The 14,251-nt window shown below is 34.7% G+C and overlaps 1 protein-coding gene and 1 pseudogene across 2 annotated transcripts in view; one reads left to right on the forward strand and one right to left on the reverse strand.

Moving 5' to 3' along the window:
• Positions 1-14,251, reverse strand: part of LOC118205481 (uncharacterized) — a 370,084-nt gene that overhangs the window by 292,496 nt on the left and 63,337 nt on the right. The gene's annotated exons all lie outside the window — the stretch shown is intronic.
• Positions 12,872-12,941, forward strand: LOC118199066 (U6 spliceosomal RNA; annotated as a pseudogene).

Below are 14,251 nucleotides of genomic sequence, written 5' to 3' on the forward strand. Positions count from 1 at the left end.
GTCCTTCGGGATTCAAATCCCTTTGGACTAACAATATTATTTTTATTAATGATTAGTCTGTTGTTGTTTGTTCATTATTATACTGGCGCAGCGAGGTTCCTTTTTTGAAAGACATACGCGTAAGATATCACTTGCATTTAAGCAATTTCTCGCGTTTAGTTTTTATATGGAAAAGCGATGAAAATCCCATTTCGCACAAGTAGGGTAGTAGCAAAGGGTAAGAGTAACTGCAGTGCTCCGTTCGCCAACTCTGGATAACGTTGTAACTGTGAACACCAGAATTGTTGCAATTCTAATTGTTCGAATTCCATTTGAACATGTCCACTTGCTCGCATTTCAATAGGTTGATATTTTGTCAGATCAGTTTCATCCATCAAACTGAAGTCAAATAGAAATGGATCCAGTATCCATCTCTGAGTTTTGGTAACATTTCCGGTAGAAAAATATACATTGAGTGATTCGCTCAATCGTCTCAAATGTATTAGAATGTCGGGTATAATTGTATTATTTTCATTTTTCGCAATAACAAAATCAAGCAAGGGAAAGTTTGCAAAATTCCTCTTTTCTACTCGACGTATCCACATTTCTAATTTTGCGATAAATGAAGATAATTTTTCACTAGATATTATTATATTTATACCAAATCCTTGCATCCTAAAACCAAATCTCTTTTAGAAATACTTTTTCTCTTATGCATTAACAAATTTTGATCAACATTTATTAATTTCTTAATTACATATTTAATAGCGGCTTCAAATTATTTTGTTGCAGAGGACAACTGATATTAATACAATGAAAATTTTGCGCTGTTCTGAATCTAACTGCTAACTTCGTACTATATAAATAATTTAAAAGTAAAGCATGTGCTCTAAATTACCATTAAATTAGAATACGTAACTCTAATAAGTACAATCAGCCCACGAAGGCTGAAGACAGAATCCAATCTTAAAATCTTCAGGCTAATTAAATGTAAATTCAATGATCTGTCTTGTCTATACGAGACAGTTTGTCTTAGAAATTCTTCAACGAAGGCATCGCTCTATTTAGGCAGACAGCCCTCGAGGCTTTGTCTCAAACACATCTATTCTATTCTATTCTATTACTGTTACAAAAATGGCCTTGGCTACTAAGAGCCTTAATCCATTCGGTTTCTGTCATGCTGTATCAGCCGGTTGGTAGAAGAAAATATTGGTGTAGAACACCCGCACAGAGGCGAAAAATTAATAGGAGTTAATCCTGCGATTATAGAACTATTATATTATATTATTATGAACGTGTGATAAGCAATTGGCATTTAGCAATTTATACGGCAGTGGTCTCAGGTCTCATGCAGTCAGGCGGCATCCACTCCCTGAATGAGAGAGGAGCACTCAGAATTCTAAGCAGCAAGTGAAAACCACGTGAAGTGGGTCAGCAAATCAGAGAAGATCTTTTTGCAGAATTCTAATTTGACCAGAGTGGTCACATGATTTGATACAATTGAATGAGATTTTAAAATAATAAAAGTAAACTTGAATAAATGAAATCTTGGATAAATGGAAAAGATATTTACACTATTTACATATTTACAATCACCATCTAGGATTGTGATGTATTGTGCGCGGTCTTTTGACCGTGTATTCTATAGTTGGGTCATAATCAATGATGTTTTGGATAGCTTGGTATTCACTATTCCTAACTTTCTCAAAGAAATTGTGAGATATGGTGAGGATGTGATCCATAAGATCAGGAATTTTGAGATCTTTCTGGATATCTTTATTCCTGATAAACCAGGGTGCGTTTGTAATGGATCGTAATATTTTATTTTGTAAAATACCGATCTTTTTTCTTTCATTTTTATTGCCAATAGCCCAAGCAGGGGCGGCATATGTAAGGATCGGTCTTATGAGAGAAGTATATAGAATCTTTTTAGTATGTAAGTTAAGTTTGGAGTTACGTCCAATAAGTGGATAAATAGCCATGTAAGCAGAATTCCCTTTATTTGCAATGTACTGAAGGTGGGTTTTGAAGTTCAGCTGTTTATCTCTATAGACACCCAGATATTTGTAAGCATCATTATGTGGGATAGGAGTGCTATTGATTTTAAGTTCAGTGTTGACATTCTGTAGTTTCTTATAACGTCTGTAGAGAACAGTATTACATTTGTGAGCGTTGAGATTAATTTTCCAAATTGTGCACCAGTGTGCGATATTGTTAACATACATTTGGAGATTATTAATGGCCAGTTGAGGTTGAATTGATTCAGAGAGTACAACAGCATCACCTACATATTTGAGTACTTTGGAATTAGGTGGTTGTGGAAGATCATTAATATAAATATTGAAAAGTTTTGGGCTCAAAACACTACCTTGAGCGACGCCGCAAAACATCCTTTTCTTTTTGGAGAGGGTATTACCTATTCTGACTTGGAATATTCTGTTACGTATAAAAGAGAAGATAATTTTGATTAAATTTTTTGTAATTTCGAGATCAATAAGCTTAAGAATTAGCCCAGCATGCCACACTCGATCAAAAGCTTTCTCAAAATCGAGGTAGCATGCGGCAACTGCACTTTTTTTCTGAAACGCAAGAGCAATGGTTTCCACAAGATTTAGGACTTGATGTGTGGTCGAATGGCCTTTCCTGAATCCAAATTGTAGATTATCAATAATGTCGTTATTTTCAAGGAAGTCAGTGAGTCTATTGTTAAGGATTTTCTCATAAATTTTTCCCATAACAGGCAAAAGACTGATGGGTCGATAGCTATTGACATCCTTTGGGTTTTTGCCCGGTTTGAGAATGAAAATTACGATTGAATGCTTCCATTGTTGGGGGAAGTAGGACTGTCTAATACAACCATTAATAATATTGCAAAGATTGATAATGCATCTATTTGGCAGGGCTTTAAGTCCTTCATTTTTTATTTGGTCGTAACCTTTCGCTTTTCCTAGCTTAAGGTTTTTAATAATGTTTTTAACCTCTTTAGGAGAAGTAAACTGTATGTGCCTTTGAGGAGTGAAATTGCGTATGAAGTTGACTGCCTCATTAGCTTCATCTTCAGTTTCCGAGTTATTAGACGGGAGGGGTTTATAGATTTTTTCTTGTTCTTCTGCCATGAGGTCAGCAATGTCTTGGTCCGAATAATATTTGGTTCCTGAGTGTTCTATTGCATGCTGGGTATAGCTGTTATTATTTTTGAGGGAGCGCGCGATTTTCCAAACATTTTCGTGGTTCGGCTCCAAATTTTCGAGAAGGTGGTCCCATTGTTGATTCCTGTACTCTTGAATATCAGTCTTGATTTTACGGTTTAGGTAATTAAGGTGCCTTTTGTCATTTGGATTTCTAGACTGATGCCAGGTCTTAATGGCTTCGTTTCTGAGCTTGATTGTATTTTTGATCTGGGTGGGAAGGGTTTGAGATTTATTTTCTTTTACTGAGTAAGTAGCAGTGGAAATAGCGTTTTGAATAGTAGTAGTAAATTTATGAATTTCGTTCTCTATTGCAAAGCTATGGGGATAATGATTATTGCAGGTATAATTTTGAAGAAGATTATTGACAAGGTTCCAGTTGGTTTTGGTAAGATGTTTTTTTAATGGGTGATAGAATCCATAGAAGTCAAAAGTGACTGGCAGGTGATCAGAATTTAAGTCATAAGTGACTTCCAAAGAAGGAGTTTGATTAATATTTTTGAGTAATAAAACGTCAAGGATGTCTCCGGAGCCATCATGATGAATTCTAGTGGGGGTGAAAGGCGCGAAAATTTTTAGGTCTTGATTAAGTAGGTAGTTGTTCAAGAAATTTCCATTTGTATTGTTGAATCTTGAGTTCCATGCTTGATTTTTAGCGTTGAGATCACCCGCAATTAAAGTAGGAAAATTGGCAGCTGTTAGATTGTTTAGATCGATATTGTTAAGTCTATTGCCAGGGGGGGTTGTAAACTGAGATGAATAAATATGCTTCATTCAGTCCACTATAAATTATTGCAGCTGTTTTTTCGATATTGCCTGTGTTAGGTATTTCATATTTAGCGAAACGAAGGTATTTTTTAATAATTATTGCAGTACCTCCACCTCTGTTATGAATTCTATCGTCTCGGATTGTCCGGTATCCAGGGAAGTTTATTTGATGTGATTTCCTTAGGTGTGTTTCGTTGAGCAGCATGATGTCAATGTTATGGGTGATGAGAAAGTTTTTAATTTCCTCCTTTTGCTTATGAACACCGTTAGCGTTGAAGAAAGTGACTTTAAGAAAGCACTTGCTTGTGGCGATTATCTTGTGTGCATTATTAGGGACTAGAAGTCATAATTTAGTGATGAAAAATATTCTATGGCTGCCATAACAACCTCGATTTTATTCATAATGTTTTTAGCTTCTTTGAAGCATTTTAGAAATTCTTTTGCTTTTGTGAGCTGCAGTTTGATCAATTCACAGAAGGAGGGTGGTTCCGGTTCTTGATTCTGTTTCTGAGTTGGGGGAGCGGATACAGCCGCTTGCGTACTGGTATTTTGTGCTGCCGTTGGTAATGCGGGGAAATCCTCTTGAGTGAGTTGGAATGTCGGTTGCGGAGGTTGAGCATTTTCCGTTTTACGAGTTTCTATTGCTTTTTTGATATTATTGGGATGAAATTTACACAGTTTTGAGGAGCTTACGTGGTCTAGACCACATAGGGCACATTTTGCTGAGTGTAAGTTTTTGTCTTGCTTGCATGTATATCCTTCGTGAGGGCCTGCGCATTTTTGGCATCTTGGTTTGTAATTGCATTTTTCTTTTATATGCCCATATCTTTGGCATCTATGGCATTGAACTGGTCCTGGGCGGCTTTTCAAACACATAAACACGATCTTTCTGAAATACGGGCGGTATAGTCCTTGCAAAATGGGGCGTGGCTTAAGAGCGTGCAAAACCTTTAAATTTGTGTTGATTAAATTGTACCAAAATAAGTGCTACATTTGTGAAAAGTAAAAACTGAGAATCAAAACCTACTATGCAGCGTTGATGTGGATCTACTAAACTGCATCGAAAGTTATTTATGGCTCCACCTACTTGAAATGTAGCAACTAATTTAGGACAAAACTTTCCACCTAAGTGTAGCAACTAGTTTGGGACGGAGGAAATATAAAATTTTGAAATTGCTAGTGTTGAGTACCAAGTACCTCAATATCATTGACAGCTTAATTTAGAAAATAATGCCATCTTCCCTAAAATAAAAGATTTTACCTCTATTAAGTACGTCTATATGGATTCGATAAATTTTTTTAGTTTGTTAAAAAAAAATAGTAATTTTTTTCTGTAACTTTGTTGCTAAAGAAGAAAATCATAAGTATGATTTTGTCCGAAGCTGACCAGTGCCTGTTCAAAATTTTCACATTAATGATATTAAATTTAAAAAAGAAAAACACCGAGCAATTTTTCCGTAGCTTAATAATAGTGGAAGCACTTCTTCAGAGATCCCGGTAAATGTAAACATTGCCAACTTTGGCGATAATAGTTCAAACCTGGTAACCCATCGGATTTATCCTATTCGCTTGTTCGAAGCTCGAAGTTTGCAACCACTCCTCTTGCGTTCATTTTGTTGAATTATCACTGTCGTTGTTCGCATTTGCAGATTTATATTATTCTTCTCTTATTTATTATTATTTTATCTGAAATTTTTTAGCAACGAATAGATAGAAATATTTTCGTAGATAGATGACGGTTCGGGATGAAAGGATGAAAATACGGGGGGGAGGGGTGAATGCTAATTTGTGACGCGGCTGTTCACGTTGTGCTCTTAATTATTAACAGCTCTAAGAACCATGAGGTTTCCAACCTCTAAAATAATTTGTTTCCGTAGGCCGCAAAAATGTGCATGTGCATTTTAAATAAAGTAACGCTTTTATTTTTATTATTCGTTATTGCCATATAAAATTATGAGAATAAATCATTTTTTATGGCGTAAAATTGTAACAAGATAATATATTGTTAATGCTTTTCTAACAATAACCTTTCAGAGGATGGCAGGTGTGACATAAACAGATGATTAAATTGAAATAAAAAATATTATTGATTATCTAAGATGACAGAATAGTTTGATGCCTCAGCATGGTCATCAAAATTACCAAACCACTGGTGTAAGGAATATATTGGTTTCTGTGTTAACTGGAATTTAAGACATTTTTTTTTCGTTTATCACGTTTAACCGGGTAATTTCAGTACATTAATACTAATTTATATTTTTTAAATGAATTTTTATTTCCGTTATAAATGCTTATATATTATCTTATATATTCTTTTCAGTGCTAACTTGAATTTAATACAAATTTATTTTCGTATATCACGTTTAACCGGTTAGTTTTACATCTACATGCTTATTATCTGTGAATTTTTACTACCATATGCTTAATATATTGTTTTGTCTGCTAATTTGAATTTACTTGCACTAAAAATCACGTTTACAACTCGGCTCATCATCGATGAACCGCGAGCTTGGCGAGTAAAAATGCAACGACGCCAACGGGTTCTCTGCGGATGAAAACCCGAAAAAATAATTAAAAACAATTAAAAGCACCCCAAGAATAAATTGAAAACACTGAAATACATTATAATTATCCGACAACAACTTTAAAAAAAATTACCATGAAAACTTTTAGACAATTATTTAGAATGACCATTATGAAACCAAGAGCAAAGTTTGCACCCAATAGCCAAAACCATTTCACTTACAGCATTACATTTAAAAATCTTTTAAAGAATTTGACATAACTACAAGGAGGTTAGAACCTCCTTGGTCGCTAATGGAGCCCCTGGCGTCATCTAGTGAGAGAAGGGGACAATCTAGAAAACAATTTTATACGCATAAAACACAGCAACGGTATATAGATAAGATAGCTGAAACTGCTTGTAGCTACCAGTGCTGAAGTAAAAGCAGTATTACATAAACTAGATATTACCAGCTAGGAAAGAAATTTGGTAAAATTATTCAGTTTGAAAACGAGGCGGTCTCCTGCCATATAATGGAGACTGTTTCAAGGAAAGGTTTGAGTTTGGATTGAGACATGTCCCGTATCGGAGTAATCCGCGACAAAAGAATTTCTGAGAAGGACAAAAGGCTGATTTTGACGCAAGCGTTGAACGCTCTTAAAGGGTATACATAGTCAAGGTTCTTTAATATACTAAGGTTAGGCCAGGAACGGAAAAAGCGTGCCATTGGTTGCTGGTAGTGACGTCACCCGGGAGACAAGAAACATCGGCCGACGCGTCTGCTACATGATTCTGGTAATGGAAAAAATGTAAACTAAAGCAAAATGATCATTTTATATGTGGTAGATACACCGGAAATACCGGGTATATGCTTTCCGATTAAGTATTTTGTTAAAGAAAATGTTTATTTTATGCACAGAATTCGTACGAATGCTGAAAATAATTGTAAACATTAAATTCTTTTCGTAAAGGAAAGCATTAGAAAATGAAAAACGATATTTAAGTTAATTAAGGGAAATAAATATTGTAAAACAAGGTATTTTTCAATATTTTTTCGTAGTATTGTTTGCACTAAATAAATCTTGTTGAACAGAACACATGATGGCATAACTGCTAAGACCATGGTAAAAAAATAATCAAAAAGTATTATTCTATTTATTTTCATTGCTCATGCACTTTTTTTAATACAAATGAACTTTGACATTCCATAAGAAATATATGATCGTGATTTTCAGTTTAAATTACATATCTCAAGCAAAAGTATATATAAAAAGATTTGACTTAACAAATTCATATTTAAATACCATAAAATTCTACAAATTTCTTAATATCCGTCATTTATACATTTAAATAGTATGCTTATCGCATTCTTTATAAAGTGAAAAGTCACTTCATACTGATTCACTTCAGATTTTAGCAGAAGTGCGTATATTTTCAGTATAATCTAGAAGTACTCTTATAATCCCTTACACTGCCAAGATTTCTATATAACATTTATCCTGACGTGATTATTTGCTATAGTAAATAATCTTCGATATTGGCATCCTATTCTTCCTTCCATACATTAAAAATGGAACAATTAAAATACCTTTTCTTACACATATACGCACAATAATAATAATAATGAACTTGCCCTACATCTTAGTTTCGGCCCATCAGCGGCCGAGCGGTAAAGTCGCTGAACACTGGTAGTTCGGTCCGAATCCCGCGAACGGGCTGGCTGCATGTGTGTTTTCGTGGTTTTCCTCATGCGTAACATGTATACGAGCCAGTTTCCCTGAGAAAGTCCTCCACGAAGACATCACACCTATTACGCAGATCACCCTAGTGTGCTTTGCCATAATTAAATACACCACCACATCTTAATTTCAATTCAGCCTGTACACAAATTAAATATTTTTAATTACTAATGTATTTTTATCAGGTTGTTTCTTAAAATACTTTTGTTATACTCGAAATATGTGTTCAATATTGAATTATTTTTCTTTCTCTTATAATTAAAAACAAGTTATATGGAATCAAAATTAAAACATATGCAGCAGTTAAATAACACTAAACAGAATATCTTACTCTTTCGCTATTTGTATTCTAGCATTATACACAGATTTGTTTTCCTTCAGGTTCAAGCATGTGTAAGTTATATCAATTAAATTACATCACACATACCTGTATGCATCAGTTAAATAACACTGAAGGAAATATGTCACTCACTCATTCGATGTTTGCATCATAGTGTGGTCGAGAAATTGTTCTTTCCTCACGGTGAGGCATGTATCAGTTTACTTAGTTCGCAAAGCTTAACCCAGACGCTGCTTCAATACATAGAATTACGTTTGGGATGTAAAGAAAGTAACCAAAACATGTGAATGAAGTTGGGTACGCGAATTTATTAACTAATCATTCAGGTACTCAGTATTGGTAAACATGACATTGAGTTTAAATATCTCACTACGATGTAAGTCTCATACACAAAATGAAGATTATGATAAAAAATGATTTAAAATGAGAAATTTTTCAATTTAAATGTAAAATAGCAGTAAAATGAAAAATAAATGTAAAATTACATCACAGTTATGTATGAAAACTACATAAATTCATTGAAAAAATAGTTATTTTATCTGGTTGTAAAGAGTGTTTTCCGCCAAATAACGTATTAACGTGTATAATTCTGACACAACGCTATAGCACAATTTGCCACTTCCGCCTAAATATAATAGCAAATTAACAACGGAAATCAAATCAAACTGTTGATGCAACGAAAGTAAACGAACGCCAAGAACTAACGCTGTCACCCACATGACGTCATGCGTATGTGGCATAACTTTCTCCCTGCACTGCGCATCGCTCTTGGGCCCCCCCTGATACATAGTATATCCTAGTATCCGGTACACACGGGATATGGCGACTTATGATGAGCAGTAAAAATGGGTCATTCAAAGTATATATATATAGTTATACATAGTATATACTATGTAAGAATATATATATAGTGTATCGCAGTGTTTCTTAACCTTTGTAGCGAGTCGCACCCCATTGAAAGATGTGTTTTAATTTTTTTAGTTTAGAAAAATTCATTTTTTGCGAAACTTATTGTTATTGTAAAATATTGTACATTTTATATAAATACCAAAAAAAAAAAAAAAAAAAAAAAATCTGAAATGTTTCAGATTTTAAATTACGTCCAAAGGGGCGTTTTTTAACATTTTCTGTGTTACCTTTCTTTATTAAATATCATGTTCCTCGCACTTAAACCATAAGATCCAGTGCAACAGCAATATCGCAAAATAGTTTTAAAACGAGCATATCTTTAGAATTTCCGATACAGAGACTCACGCGCTGGAGATAAAAATGTTTTTTCTGCACAACGTTGCCATTGCTCGCTTTGAAATCATTGAGTTTGTTAATCAAAAATTCGTCAAAGTTTTAAAAAATAGGAAATCGATCATAAAACAAATTTCAAATTTCAAATTTGGTCTTCCACATGCTCATATTCGTTGGAGGATTACGTTATTCAAAATTCGATGACTCTATGTACCGTTGTTTTATCACAATACGAGAAATATACATACATTTATGCAGATTTTTCATTATTTAATTTCTTCAAATATAATGCAGGACTCTAACATTTTGTGGCAACAGTTTGAAAAGTGAACCGACATTTATGAGTTCGAGGCAAAATGCCAAAACGAAACTAATAGTCCTTCGGGATTCAAATCCCTTTGGACTAACAATATTATTTTTATTAATGATTAGTCTGTTGTTGTTTGTTCATTATTATACTGGCGCAGCGAGGTTCCTTTTTTGAAAGACATACGCGTAAGATATCACTTGCATTTAAGCAATTTCTCGCGTTTAGTTTTTATATGGAAAAGCGATGAAAATCCCATTTCGCACAAGTAGGGTAGTAGCAAAGGGTAAGAGTAACTGCAGTGCTCCGTTCGCCAACTCTGGATAACGTTGTAACTGTGAACACCAGAATTGTTGCAATTCTAATTGTTCGAATTCCATTTGAACATGTCCACTTGCTCGCATTTCAATAGGTTGATATTTTGTCAGATCAGTTTCATCCATCAAACTGAAGTCAAATAGAAATGGATCCAGTATCCATCTCTGAGTTTTGGTAACATTTCCGGTAGAAAAATATACATTGAGTGATTCGCTCAATCGTCTCAAATGTATTAGAATGTCGGGTATAATTGTATTATTTTCATTTTTCGCAATAACAAAATCAAGCAAGGGAAAGTTTGCAAAATTCCTCTTTTCTACTCGACGTATCCACATTTCTAATTTTGCGATAAATGAAGATAATTTTTCACTAGATATTATTATATTTATACCAGATCCTTGCATCCTAAAACCAAATCTCTTTTAGAAATACTTTTTCTCTTATGCATTAACAAATTTTGATCAACATTTATTAATTTCTTAATTACATATTTAATAGCGGCTTCAAATTATTTTGTTGCAGAGGACAACTGATATTAATACAATGAAAATTTTGCGCTGTTCTGAATCTAACTGCTAACTTCGTACTATATAAATAATTTAAAAGTAAAGCATGTGCTCTAAATTACCATTAAATTAGAATACGTAACTCTAATAAGTACAATAAAAAATAGCATATATCTAGATGCAAGCAGGAATTAAAATCAGAATCAAGTAGCTGACGGTTATGTATGAGGAGAAAAAATGAGATAACTTGAAATTTAATGCTTTCTTTCTAAATAAAAATATTTTTATTAAATAGAAATGTATAATTTCTGACTACTACAGATTAATTGTTTTTAAATTTTGAATATAGCAAGACAATTATTTGTCTCGGGTAAAATTCTGCTCATTGTTAACGTCGCTAAGCGTAGCGGAATAGTAGCGCCATTTTGCGGTCAGTAGAAATTTCAGGGAGGCCACAGAAAACACAAAAGAATGTTTTCAGACTAGCAGGCCTTGAGTATAAATTGGCCTTAATTACAGGTATTGAAAAGTAGTCACCGGCTGGGGTTTAAAATTATGTTTTAAAATATTTTCTGCAGATAAAATAATTTTGCGCTGTATCTTCCCATAATTTAACGTTTGGAAAATTAAAATCAATGAAAGAAAATCCACCACGATTTGTTTATTGAAGAACCCATTTATTTCCTAAAGAAGCATTCCATAAAATGTCTCAACATCACAATTAATAAAATCTCCATCCCAAATGAAAAATGTGTTAAATATTTAGAAGTTTATCTCGATCAAAAACTAACCTTCAAAAACCATATCGAAAATATCTGTAAAAAAGCCAACTAAGCAATAGACAGTATCTATGCACTCATAGGAAGAAATTCTAAACTTAGTCTCGCTACAAAAAGAGTTATCTATCTACAAGCTATCCGCCCGATTTTACTGTATGCTTCTCCAGCGTGGGCTGCAACTGCAAGATCTCATCGCGAAAAAATACAAAGAATTCAAAACAAGGTCATCCGAATAATTACAAATGCGCCTTGGTTCGTACGAAACAGCACCCTTCAACAATGATTTAAAAATTAAACCCACGGATTCTGAAATTCTAAAAGCTTCTCATAACTTTTTTATGAAATGTGACAGTCATCCTAAAGAATATCATCAAAAACTAGGAAATTATGATTTCACAATTGAACAACGCCACAAGAGGCCCCGCACTATTCACCATTATAGTCGGTGGTGATGTATATATTTTCGTTTTCTTCTTAGTTAACCAAGATTTTACTTCATTTTCTTTACTTATAGCTTTACTTATCAAATTACAAAGCACTATCGACTTTGTTCCTGCCAAAGCAGGTAGACTTTGTGTGTAAATAGTTTTTACTCCTGTGAAACGTTTCAATGTACTGCAAATTGTGTTTTTCATCATTTTACTTGCCAGTTATTGCTTATCAAAAGAATAATTTTTATGAAATTTTAAAAATGCCTTACAATACATCCTGCAAGAGATGGCGCAACCAGAGCTCCAGTCAACTAAAATGCTTTTGATCACTACAAATAGATGGCTCCACACGAGCACCTCATTTGTTCAAAGTTTACTTATTCTACGGACGGCGGCACGGGAGCCTCCGTCGCTAGTAATCTCTGAGTTCTAGCACAGCTGTGCTGTGCTAGAACTAGCATATGTACAAGTACTTCCATATTATTGGATACAACTTACTCGATTCTTCAAGCATTTAAAAGTCGCGTATCATATATTGGTAAAGGCCGTTAATGTTCGATTGCCTCTAAGTGATAAGACATAGACATAAACATAACATTTTTGCGTCTTTGTTCCTCATGTTGATTCGCGCAGACTGTCGCAGTCAAGTAGGCGGACAGTTAAAGTATTGTGCTAGTTTTACTGGTAACATCGCATCGTCCTCTTGTAGGACACAGGATGACTTCGCTGATGAGGACGGAATGGAATCGGGCAGATGAAGCATTTGCTTTGGCAACAGAGAAGATTAGCATGGTCCCTGCGCAAGGATGACACGCAAAATCGTGAAGCGTTCCCCACTACCTGTGTATTACATTGAAGTACTTAAAACACCGGAAGGAAAAAAGATAGTGCTTCTGGTCTTCTGGCGTTGTTAATGTCATTACAATCATAGTTAAGTAATGGAATACTTTCATTTTCAACCTTATCTATGTTCTTAAAGAATGTTTTGGCAATTTTAGCCATAAACGTTTTAATTTCTAGAACTTTAAGTTCATTATGAATATCTATATTCCTGATGAATTAGTGACTCTTGGTTATCTGTCGAAGACTAACATTCTGCAAAACTTGCGTTGTTTCATGTGTACTGTACTTGCAAAGCCCCAGACAGGACAGGCGTAGGTAATGATGGAACGCAATATCGCTTTGTAAAGGAGCAATTTATTGTCTAAAGATAAAACTGAGTTCCGAGAAATTAAGGGGACAAATTTTTGTTTAGCAGCTCGGAACTGATTAATTACTTGTGTAGTGTGGGGCCTCCATGTTAAGCTCCTATCCAACGTAACACCTAGCTATCGTGGTTGCCCAGAATATCGTCGCGAATTTGAGAGAAAGCCGACTCAGAAACCTAAAGCTTATAACCTAAACGCTGAAGATTTCTGTCAGTTAAACACAGCAGGAAAAGAAGGAAAACCCTCAATAACTCTTTTCAGCGAGAAAGTTCAGAAGAGAAAGCTCCCAGTACCGCAGGAAATTAATGAAGCTGTCGCATGTCTCCAAAACGATAAAATCCGAAAATTACTAGGAACTATGATAGAACACATCAATCGCATCAAGAAAGCAACGACTACCTTGCTTTGCGAAACTTACAGCAGGTTTCAAAGCAACTATGTGTCTTGTGAAAATTGCCGAAGAAGAAGATTAGATATTTTCTACTTAACCAACTTGCAGAAATTTACAAGACTTTATTTAATTTTAATAATTTCTAATTCTTGCTTCACAGGTCCTCCAAGCAGTCCGGTCCATACCAGTCCAGTCTATACCGATATTGCCGGACTATCGCTGAAGACTCGAGATGTTTCCGGCTCCTGACACGTATGGCCGAAGGACGCCTGACATGGAAGAGTCCCTACCGATGAAGGAGAGGTCTAAGATGGTAAGAGCAAGGGTTGACCACTTGCCACAAGCCAGAAAAACCAAATCCAAGGTAAATCTGCAGACCAGAAGAGGCAAGTGTTGGTGTGAAGCACGTCATGTCTGCTTGTGAGGTAAGCAGATAGAACATAATGAGATGCGAATACATACATAGTACAATTAAATATATAATACAGAGAAAATATGATAAAAAGCATATGTATGCTATATACAAGTTGCATCAACTATGTAGGGAGTGAG

The sequence above is a fragment of the Stegodyphus dumicola genome, chromosome 11 (genome assembly GCF_044657685.1).
Source record: "Stegodyphus dumicola isolate Sdum_Otavi_A_Nest chromosome 11, ASM4465768v1".
Lineage (NCBI taxonomy): Eukaryota > Metazoa > Arthropoda > Arachnida > Araneae > Eresidae > Stegodyphus > Stegodyphus dumicola.